At 31.7% G+C, this 12,037-nt stretch overlaps 1 long non-coding RNA gene across 1 annotated transcript; it reads right to left on the bottom strand.

Annotated features, from left to right (window-relative positions):
- Positions 1 to 2,190: 2,190 nt before the first annotated feature.
- On the bottom strand, positions 2,191 to 8,443 carry LOC145324389 (uncharacterized). The gene is made up of 3 exons (XR_013881270.1): positions 8,391 to 8,443; positions 8,250 to 8,327; positions 2,191 to 2,266 (listed from the first exon to the last, which is right to left on the bottom strand). It is a non-coding gene; the product is annotated as an uncharacterized LOC145324389 (long non-coding RNA).
- Positions 8,444 to 12,037: the final 3,594 nt, after the last annotated feature.

Genomic DNA, 12,037 nt, shown 5'->3' with positions numbered 1-12,037 from the left:
AAATATGACGAATCGCCCCTTAAGGGGCGTTGCCACGAAAGGGACTATTCCCAAAATTTCTTGTTTTAAAAAGTTTTGCAACCCACAAATATGACTTTTGAAGAATGTTGTAATATATGTATATTTATCAAAACCAATAGAAAGTTTTATTTTATGGTGTATCTATGTAATTAAGAGCTGTTAGAATTCTAAAACACTAATAACTTTTAAATCTAAAATAATTGTTTCAAATAAATCTCTAATAAATTGTGACATTATGACATTTATTGATTATGTAAATAGTTGTAAATTTCAAGTGTCTTGTTAAATATTTTAAAATCATTTGAAGCTTAAATAAAAACAAGGATGACAACATCCATAAAAGCGAAGCACTGAAACGATAGGACAAACGGACATTAACACTTATATATTGTCAGAACTAAATAATCAGAATATAAATATATAAGAGTCGAAGCAAAATTCTAAGTAAATTTGGTTAAAAAAATGCTTTATACAGGATAATGTTTATGGACATACCTACATTTTTAGGACTTGATTATAGAGTTGCTTCGCTTATAACATTATACTTTGTTCTCCCAGGAATCAATATACCAAAAATCAGATCGATCGGATGATTTGATCACATAAAAATTTGTTGTTAAAAAAGTAAAAAAATCAACATGTTTAAAACGGACGTACGGACATTTCGGTAATGATTATAGAGTTGCTACGCTTTCTAAATCGTACCTAACTATTAAAGGAATCACCATGCAAAATTTGAAATCGATAGGACAATCCTAACATGCCTAAATTAACGAAAAAAGCTATCCGTTACGGACGTACGGACGTACGGACGGACGGACCGACCCTAATTATAGAAAAGCTTCGCTTTTAATAAGCAATTCCGGCGTAGGGCAAATTTCTCTGCAAGGGCTAGGTTTCGAGCTTTAATGCTCTGGAAGGGTGACTAGATTCAAAATTCAATATTGTTTTCTTATTGCCATTGCTTGGGCATGAATTGTATTATTTTTTATTAGTTTTGGACCAAAACTGTAAGGTTTATATTGAAAAAAGTGAAGCGATTGGTTTTTTTAACACTCTTTATTTGAAACTCTTAGCAGGGCTCGGCATTTACCCTGTGTAGCGCGGCAAATTTCACTCACCCATCAGTCACTAATTCACCCCAATTTGTAAGTCATTCCTTGGCCTAACAAGTCAGCCAAAAGCCTCACTTGCAGCCACCATTAACCCCCCCCCCCCTTTTTCCAATTACATTTTTCGTCTGCTAGCAAATTGTTTTCTGCTACTTGGCTGTGTTAATATTCCCGTTACCATTGGTTGATTTTCAAAGAACCAATTGAGAGTCAGTACAAGGTTATTGCGATAGGGAAATACAGTTATTTAACCCTTTCTTCCTCTTGTGTTTTACTCTAATGTTTTGCTAAATTTCTTTAAAAGTGGTTTTAAAGTAGAAATCAGATGGATAACTTTACACCCGCGCCGCCACCTAATTTTTGATGTCAAACATGGAATTTTCCCAGGTAGGGATGGGACATTGGACTATAAACTGCAATAGTATTCTTAGTTTTATCACAAAACTTTGGGTACTGTAAATGATATTTTATTGTTTGTTACCAAACAAGTAATGCCTAGACTTCAAAACCAAAAAAATTAATCTATTGAAGGGTTAATTTTGTTTATCATCATTGCGGACGTTTATCGACCATTGTCCATTGTTTAATCCCTTAGATTCTTTACAGTTTTCTAAAAAAGTTATCCAACTAACATTTATTTACACCTATTATTACAAAACATACACATGGGTTCCATTTATAAAGCATGTTTGACAAAATTACTAAATCTTCCAAAGTTTAGACATTGCAGTTGATGGAAGATGTTGGTGGTGGTCGTCTTGGGGTGGCAACTTCCTGGAAACCGTTCTTGAAAAGTGACTGAAATTTATCAATATTATAAGAAACAGCTAAAATTATGTTCAAATATTACTTTTTCTTTTAGAGTTTTTAGGATATGAAACAAAGCACAATTAGTTTAGTTAATCAATAATTAAATTTGCCATTTTAAATTTAAAAACTTAATTATTTTAGAGCTTCTTTTTTGTACATTAAGCATTAATCAACATGAATCTTGACTGAATAATTGCTGCTGATTATCTTTAAACATTCCTTGATTCTGAATTTGATGAGATCCGAGAAGCAGATGATGATAACAGGAGTGTAGATACTGTGAATGATATCAATCATGATAGTGGTTATGAAGCTCTGAATAACTAAACAAAAATTAAGTAAGATTTGAGGATTTTTGCCTGTTTGGATTCACCATCAGAAAAAGTTTGTTGCTCATAGATTAATTGTATATGATTAGGGTATGGCAGTCGCGACTAAGCCTCAAATTTAAACCTGTTTGGGTCAGGTTTGGACTTCTAGCTAATTCTAAAATTGATTTCCATGAGGCCAAAAGTTGACTGACGTGCGGCTGCCAAACACAAGAGAGAGAGAGAGAGGACAATGGGCTGTTTATTACACTAGTCCCAAAAGTTTTATGATAACGTTTTCTTTTTCGTGTTCTTTACAACATTGGGGACTTCACTAAATTGTAATTGGTTGGTTTATTGAGTTAAGTGTTCAAACGTTTCAACCATTAAATTTTATCTACAGAAGGGGTAATTTTGTGTATCATCATTGGGGATGTTCATTAATTTATCGGTTATTGTCATGTCCCTTTAGATCTCTGGCCAAACCCTGTATATGATTACCTGAGGGAAGGATAGTAATGTGGTAAACAATAACATAGACACAGGCAGCTATTATGATTATCTAGATATATGATTACCTGAGGGAAGGGTAGATATGTGGTAAACAATAACATAGACACAGGCAGCTATTATGATTATCTGGATATATGATTACCTGAGGGAAGGGTAGATATGTGGTAAACAATAACATAGACACAGGCAGCTATTATGATTATCTAGATATATGATTACCTGAGATAAAATCAACCTTATTTGACGTTCGCTCAAAGCCCCCAAAAAAATGGACTTAAAAGTGTATTAAACTGTATATAAGTCATTTGCAAATATATTGATACCATTAATTTGCATCTTATACAAAAAAAAATATGTTTTTTTAATATTTTTCTCTTGCTACAAATCAAATTTCAAATTTGAGTCACCAAAAATGCGAAACTAATTTTTGCTCTAGAACAATCATTTTTTGGAGTTAGAAAGTGCTTAATACCTCATTTTAATCGCCTGGCATTGCTTTATAATATACAGGTAATAACTTGGTTGTTTTTAGAACAGTTGACTAAAAAATCGAGGTTTTGTGATAAACCTACTTTTGTTGTTTCTCCATAAATGATATTTTTTTTTCCAAAATTTTTGGCTGTAAAGAAGCTTTATATATTCATATAACATCCACCTAAATTTGACTTTTGATATATTATCTATAACATCACCAGAAGGAATTGAATTTTAGAAAAAAATATTAATTTATATTTTACACTGCTATGCATTGTTCTCGTTCTTGTTTCTAAAAAATATTTATGTAATTAAAAAGATAATTATTTAACGCTTCTATAGATATCTTTATCATTTTTCTAGGCTAAATATAACTATAATTACACCATTTTAAAGATAAACATCATAACATATTAATGCAATCATTGAATCGGTCTGTATTATTAAGCTGGCAACCCTTAAAACAGCTGCATTTCATAATAAACAAACAAAGTAAAACAATTTGTGAATAAGTGATTTACTATTTTAAAAAGCAAAACATTTTTATAATAAGGGTGTGTATATCCGTATGTACCTACGCCACCATAAGCTCTTTTTGTTAATTCAGGCGTGTTAGAATCTTAAACGTTGGGTGATGATTTTTGTAGCAGTTAGATACTTTATAATCATTACATTCTGTACAGGGACTTCCAGGCAGGTGGGGACGGGGGGGGGGGAGTAGGAGGTAAGAGGTTAGTAATTAATTTGGGGGCACCCCCAAAATTTTTTAATTTTAAATCTTTAATCTCCCCCTCACCCCAATAAATATAAAAAGCTTGGACGTCCTTGCCTCTATGATATAAAGATTACCCCCACAAATTTTTACCCCCCCCCCTTTCCCCCAAATCAAAAAGCTTGGACGTCCTTGACTCTGTAAGTTCATTTAAAACATGCTGAAATCAATTTGTGTACAACAATTATCCTATTTATCTGTTTTAAGTAGCGAAGCTACTCTATAATTCAAATGTCCATCCGTCCGTCCGTCTGTCTGTCTGTCTGTCAGTCTGTCTGTCCGTCAGTCTGTCTGTCCGTCCATCCATCCGTCCGTCCGTCCGTCCGTCCGTCTGTCCGTCTGTACGTCTGAGACAGAAAGAGGGAATCGTGATTTTCTTGGCTCCTACAAAAGATAGAAGGCTGAAATTTTCATGGATTAAATATTCTCCATATTTTCACCAAGTGGGCAAGATCAATTCTCTGGTCTCTGGTTTCAGGAAGCCCATTCAGTTATGAGAAGTTCACATTAGATATAATATTTTTGTATTCATAGTTTACAATTACTGATTTATAATGCTTGTCCACAGATCATTCAATATTTCCGCTTGCTGTGCATTTACAAATTGTGATAATGAAGTGACCCATTTTCACCTACAAAAAGAACCCTTATTTTCAAGAGCAAAAGGTCAGTTGAGAGGTGATACAAATACAAATTTATGTGAAAGACATTACATGCGTTTTATAACATCTTACACATTTTTTGAAAAGTTTTGTTACAGTGAAACACATAAGAAACAGATAACCAAGGGCTTAAACTGTTTTTAACCTATTTTTTAATCATATATCAAAAATATACTATGACACCAGTAGAAACAGACTGCAGAGCCCAAATTTGAATTAAGTCCCCAATAAACTTTTTTGGGGGGATTTAAAGATTAATTTTATATGTTGCTGTGATCATTTTGACGGAAGCAAAAGCAACTTTTAGTTTGGGGTTAAATTGTTTCTTACAGAACAATTTTATATGATTCAGTTTATATCAATACAATAATAAAAAACTCTACTATGTTCGATGGAAATAATTTTTTTTCTAAAACAATCAATTTCAGTAAAAAATTTAACATAATACAATAAAACACTTTTGCTAAAGTTAAACCAATAAGATTTCTTGTTTCATTTCAATTTTTTTATGATTTCCGAAAGAGTGTTTTCACAAAGTGACTTATTTACAATGTAGTTAAATAATTTTTATTTAATTAAAATGAAAAGAATGAAAACTATACACGTAAAAGATACATGTTTTTTAAAAAATATTTTAAAAAAATAAGTTTGAATAATCTTATTTTATATCATATTTGTATATGTGTCAAAAATAATTTTGTTGTATTGCATAAACATTTGTTGACATCTTGTCATGTTGACATCAAATTTAACCCTTTACAGCCAATTTTTATGTGTTTAAAATAGGTGAACGAACACAAACATGTTAATGTTAATTCATTGGTATATTGTAAAGATTTAACTTTTTAGTGAATTTTTATCGTAAAATCATAAGGCCTAATTTTACTCTATACCAGAATACAATATTTATGAAGCAAAACACTCTAAAAGCTACGAATTTTACCCAAATAAAAAAAAGACCTTTTGCTTTGATCAAAATGACTACGGCAACAGTAAAAATTAATATTTAAATCCCCCCAAAAAAGTTTATTGGGGACTTAATTCAAATTTAGGCTCTGCAGTCTGATTTTACTGGTGTCATAGTATGTTTTTTATATACGTTTTAAAAATAGGTTGAAAACAGTTTAAGGGTCATATCAGACGAATTTGCAAAAAAGTACAATCTAATTCAAATTTGACTTAGACCTCAATTAAAACTTTTGGAGAGTTATTAAGGTGTATAAGATTAATACACATAAAAGTTTGCAATAGATAAAATAAGGTAGATATGCAAAATAGGAAAAAATGTGATGTACTTGATGATTTTATATTTGTTCTCAATTCGATAAACTGATTTTAAGTAATGATGTTGAAAGAAGAATATTCTTCTATTCTTCTTGAGTCCAGGGGCTATTTATTCAAAGGGACAGTGAAGGGCTAGAAAAGTAGCCTAAAACCATCCAGAGTCTTAAATCTGAGAATGAATTAGCGTAACAGACGGACGGACGGACGGACGGACGGACGGATGGATGGACGGACAGACAGACTGACGGACAGACAGACTGACAGACAGACAGACAGACGGACGGACGGATGGACATTTGAATTATAGAGTAGCTTCGCTACTTAAAACAGATAAATAGGATAATTGTTGTACACAAATTGATTTCAGCATGTTTTAAATGAACTTACAGAGTCAAGGACGTCCAAGCTTTTTGATTTGGGGGAAAGGGGAGGGGGTAAAAATTTGTGGGGGTAATCTTTATATCATAGAGGCAAGGACGTCCAAGCTTTTTATATTTTTTGGGGTGAGGGGGAGATTAAAGATTTAAAATTAAAAAATTTTGGGGGTGCCCCCAAATTAATTACTAACCTCTTACCTCCTACTCCCCCCCCCCCCGTCCCCACCTGCCTGGAAGTCCCTGTACAGAATGTAATGATTATAAAGTACCTAACTGCTACAAAAATCATCACCCAACGTTTAAGATTCTAACACGCCTGAATTAACCCTTACAGATCGGGCCCCAATTCCCACCTTAATATTTCGCGGTTACGGCGGTTACGGCGGTTACGGCGGTAAAAACGGCAGTTGGCGGCGCAAATTAATATTTCTATCAGTTTATTATTGCTCAAGGATTTACCAAAAAAAATTATAGGTCTCTAGCTGTAATAGAAGCCACGATATTCATGATATATGTATGTAGTAAAAGCCGGACAAAAAATCGGTCATAAAGTCGGTCAGGGAGCGGTCAAACGTTCATAACACCACTTTTCTCAGAAGGTCATTGATATCTAAGTATTCACCAAAAAATTTTAGGTTTCTACCTTATACACAAAAGTCATAATGTAGAAATTAAGATTTATTTAGAATTTTTTCAAATTTTGTTTTGCAACCCAACCGACTTTGACCGGACACCACGACCGACACAGACCAGATATCCTAATAAAATCAACTCTTGCCGACGTATAATCACTAAACTTAAAAAGTCATGAAGTTACAGCTCTTCATCTTACCTACAAAAAAAATGAGATTGAAAAAACTAGAGGGGGGGGCTCTTTGAGCCCCCCCCCCCTCGATCTGTAAGGGTTAACAAAAAGAGCTAACGGTGGCGTAGGTACATATGGATATACACACCCTTATTATAAAATGTTTTGCTTTTTAAAATAGTAAATCACTTATTCACAAATTGTTTTACTTTGTTTGTTTATTATGAAATGCAGCTGTTTTAAGGGTTGCCAGCTTAATAATACAGACCGATTCAATGATTGCATTAATATGTTATGATGTTTATCTTTAAAATGGTGTAATTATAGTTATATTTAGCCTAGAAAAATGAAAAAGATATCTATAGAAGCGTTAAATAATTATCTTTTTAATTACATAAATATTTTTTAGAAACAAGAACGAGAACAATGCATAGCAGTGTAAAATATAAATTAATATTTTTTTCCAAAATTCAATTCCTTCTGGTGATGTTATAGATAATATATCAAAAGTCAAATTTAGGTGGATGTTATATGAATATATAAAGCTTCTTTACAGCCAAAAATTTTGGAAAAAAAAATATCATTTATGGAGAAACAACAAAAGTAGGTTTATCACAAAACCTCGATGTTTTAGTCAACTGTTCTAAAAACAACCAAGTTATTACCTGTATATTATAAAGCAATGCCAGGCGATTAAAATGAGGTATTAAGCACTTTCTAACTCCAAAAAATGATTGTTCTAGAGCAAAAATTAGTTTCGCATTTTTGGTGACTCAAATTTGAAATTTGATTTGTAGCAAGAGAAAAATATTAAAAAAACATATTTTTTTTTTGTATAAGATGCAAATTAATGGTATCAATATATTCGCAAATGACTTATATACAGTTTAATACACTTTTAAGTCCATTTTTTGGGGGGCTTTGAGCGAACGTCAAATAAGGTTGATTTTATCTCACCTGAGGGAAGGGTAGATATGTGGTAAACAATAACATAGACGCAGGCAGCTATTATGATTATCTGGATATATGATTACCTGAGGGAAGGGTAGATATGTGGTAAACAATAACATAGACACAGGTAGCTATTATGATTATCTAGATATATGATTACCTGAGGGAAGGGTAGATATGTGGTAAACAATAACATAGACGCAGGCAGCTATTATGATTATCGCCATATGAAGAAATCCTAAATTTTTAATTAAAAGATAACTAAATTTTTTATATAAATTAATAAAATGCAAAAAGATACCTAATTTTGCTGGCAAAAAATTCCTTTTCCTCTTCTTTTCTCTTTCAATTCCTGAAAAAAATATTTATTCAGCTTTCCTTTAACCAAAAAACTGCAATGGCCTTCTTATTTTATAACAATACTAGCAACTTCGCCCCTAGCCTCTAGGGGCTTTGCCCCAAGAGGTTTGATCAAACCAATTTTTCGTATTTTAGATATAAAAGAAAATTTTTTTAGAAAAATTTCTTTTGGGGGGGGGGTAATATTTTTGTTTTTATTTTTGGGGGGGGGGGGGGGTAGTCGACCCCACAATCTTAATTTTAGTTTTAAAATGAAATTTTTTTTTTTTTTTGGGGGGGGGGTATTTTTCATTTTTGGGGGGGTTGGGGCTGTCCCACCCCCCCCCAAGAAAATAGTTATAAACCTTCCCGGGAACTATGAGAAGCTACCCTGTTAAGGAGAACCCAATCGGTTTAGCGGTTAGCGAGATCCTTCACTATAAACAAACAGACAAACAAACAGACAGACAGAGAGACATCGTTCTACTTTGTATTATAGATGCTAACTGATTAAAGAATTATGTCAACAATAAGATATCCAACCTTTTAAAGCTGTGTTTGTTTCAAACTCTTTCTTCAAAAATATGAACATTCTACTTACAAGAAAAGTTAATTTCAATATATTTTAATAATTATTTCTCGCATCGTATTATAAACAGCTTTTGCTCCGAGGTGCCGAAGGCACCGGCTAAAAAAACTGGTTTTAATCTTATGATTGTACATTTTCATATTCGTAGAAAGCTGGATATAATACGATGCTAGACATAGTTTTTTCGTATGGATGAGAACCGGTTCCTATCCACCGGATTCGAATGAATACGAGAAAAGCAATTATTTGTATTTTTATTTTATTAACCTGATGTAGCAAAACCAACTTGTAGGATGGCAAACAACAAAGAATATTCTGTGATAAAAAATGAAGAATTTATATTAAATTAGGTGCAATGAACTAAATCAAATTAATAAAATAAATAATTAAAGTTGTTTAAGTTATAATAACTTACGTTAAAACATAACTGTAGTCTAAAAGTTGTATATTTCTCATGTAAGATTTATCCCTCACATTCCAGGCAGAAAAACAAGCTAAAATAATTTAAATTGGCGTTGCTACAAAAGACCAACTAGTAAGTTTTACAAAAGACCAACACTACAAAAGACCAACGCCTACAAAAGACCAACGCCTACAAAAGACCAACGCCTACAAAAGACCAACGCCTACAAAAAATCGTAGAGCTGGAAGGTCTATAGCTGCAAATGGTATACCTGACCTGCCTAGCTGCGGGCGCTCGGCCCCCTAGGCGTTGGTCTTTCGTAGAGTTGGTCTTTTGTAGCAACGCCTTTAAATTTTACAAAAAGCAACTTTAATTACTTAAAATATCTTAGAATAGGGGTTTTAAGATCATTAATTTCTTAAACAAGTTGATAACTTACCTTCCTTTAGAATTCCAAAGTTATTTTCAGGAGTATTATGATAGAGACAATCAAAGAAAACAGCTACAAGAAATATTTCAACAGATGCTATAATTCTGAAAATTTTTATCTAGAAATAACCAAATTATACAACATAAGAATAGTTTCAGTAAAAAAAGTTAGATTGTTGCAATGTATAGTAAGAATATCATTTTTTAAAGCGAAGCTTTTCTATAATTAGGGTAGGTCGGTCCGTCCGTCTGTAACGAATAGCTTTTTTCGTTAATTTAGGCATGTTAGAATTGTCCTATCGATTTCAAACTTTGCATGGTGATTCCTGTAGTAATTAGGTACGATTTAAAAAGCGTTGTAACTCTATAATCGTTACTAGAAAGTGCGTACGTCCATTTTAAACATGTTGATTTTCAACTTTTTTAACAACAAAATTTACATCAGATAAAATTATCCGATTTATCTAATTTTTTTAATACTGATTCCTAGGACAACAATAACAATATATTAGGCGAAGCATCTTTATAATCAAGTTCTAAAAATGTAAGTATGTCCATAAACATTATTCTGTATATAGCAGTTTAAAATTTACTTATAATTTTGCTTCGACTCTTGTATATTTATATTCTGATTATTCAGTTCTGACACTATACAATGTTAATCTCCGTTTGTCCTACCGTTTCAGTGCGTCGCTTTTATGGATGTTGTCATCCTTGTTTTTATATAAATGTTATTATTTTATTTCATAGCTTAAACAGAAATCAAATATCAAGTTTCTAGTTTGAAGAACCAGCAAACCAATATTTTAGTTATCTCTTTATCTCCCTGTCAAAGTAATGAAATCTACTTACATAAGCAAGGATGAAGGAGCATTTATAATTCTGTGAAAGGGCATATGAACTGTTCCACTAGAAAAAAAGAACAATTAATTTTTTAAACTAGGTTAACTTTTTCCATGATTTATAATAGAATAACTTTAGACATTTTAGATCTTTAGACTTAATACAAATAAATTGCTCAGTTTCAAACAAACTTTTGTACAAGAAAGAACTATAGAAGGGATAACCATATTAATTATAAAACATTTAACTTTTTCTTTGTATTTTCAAGCATTTTTTCACCATTTTTTTTTCTTTACTTTAAATCAACTAACTTTTTAAAAATTAACCTGATTTTTTTATAAATATATGAAATGTGGTTAATATTTTGTGAAGGTTGACAAGGCCGTGTATTATTCTATTGAAAATTAAACATTGATTACCTAATGAGGAGATATCTTGTGAGATCAATAAGTGTGTTGTAAGCAATCATTGCCATCTTTAGAAATCAAATCAGTTTTTGAGTTGTTTTATGTTTTTCAAAGTGTTCTATTTAATTTTTTTCTTTAAAAAATGAAACTTAATAATTTGAATTAAGGTAATCGCGTTGAACTATTGCATTAGAATTTGACATACTAAACATTCCTTACATTTTTACAACAATAGGTTGAGGTAGTCAAAAAAGACTTGAAGTTAGGAGGAAGATTTGTAAACCTTTTTCTATTTTAAGGAACTTACATTTCCATAGAGCATGCAAGCAGACAGAAGTGTACATTGATATTCTACATCTAAGCTTGGTTCTTTACCATCTAACAATTTTTTAAAATTTTGCATGAAAAAATATATGATATTAGGTAATGGTATTGATGGACAGTCATACAAAGGGAGTTTTAGAGAAGATGCTCAACATTGATATATCAGAATGAATATAAAAATCAAGTCTATTCAGCAATACCAACAGACTGTGTCCATCCAAATCTTATTATTTTTTACAAAATGTTTTTGACTAAAAACATTTTTAGTTATAAAGAAGCTTCACTTCTAAAAACCTGATGTTAAACCATAATACAATAGAAAATTACGCCAAGGAGCAGCAATAGAACAATAATAAGTCCTATTAAAATGAAAATTAATTAGATATATATATTAGGCATACTCATTCAGATATATAATTTTAATGGGGAGATTTGATATCTGCATCAAATTTTAAGGATTTTTTATAAAATTCGTTTTTTGTATAATTCTTTATCTAAAAGCGGAAATGCATTTAAAGGTAATTAATTTTGATTAATAGGATAGGTGGATTTTAAACTACCTGTGCTCTAATTGGTTGAATGATGTACGCCATCCAATCAGAGCGCAGATTTTT

Source organism: Acartia tonsa, chromosome 7 (assembly GCF_053477335.1).
Source record: "Acartia tonsa isolate MP-2025a chromosome 7, ASM5347733v1, whole genome shotgun sequence".
NCBI lineage: Eukaryota > Metazoa > Arthropoda > Copepoda > Calanoida > Acartiidae > Acartia > Acartia tonsa.
The sequence above is the reverse complement of the archived record's forward strand: the minus strand, read 5'-3'. Positions and strand labels throughout refer to the sequence as shown.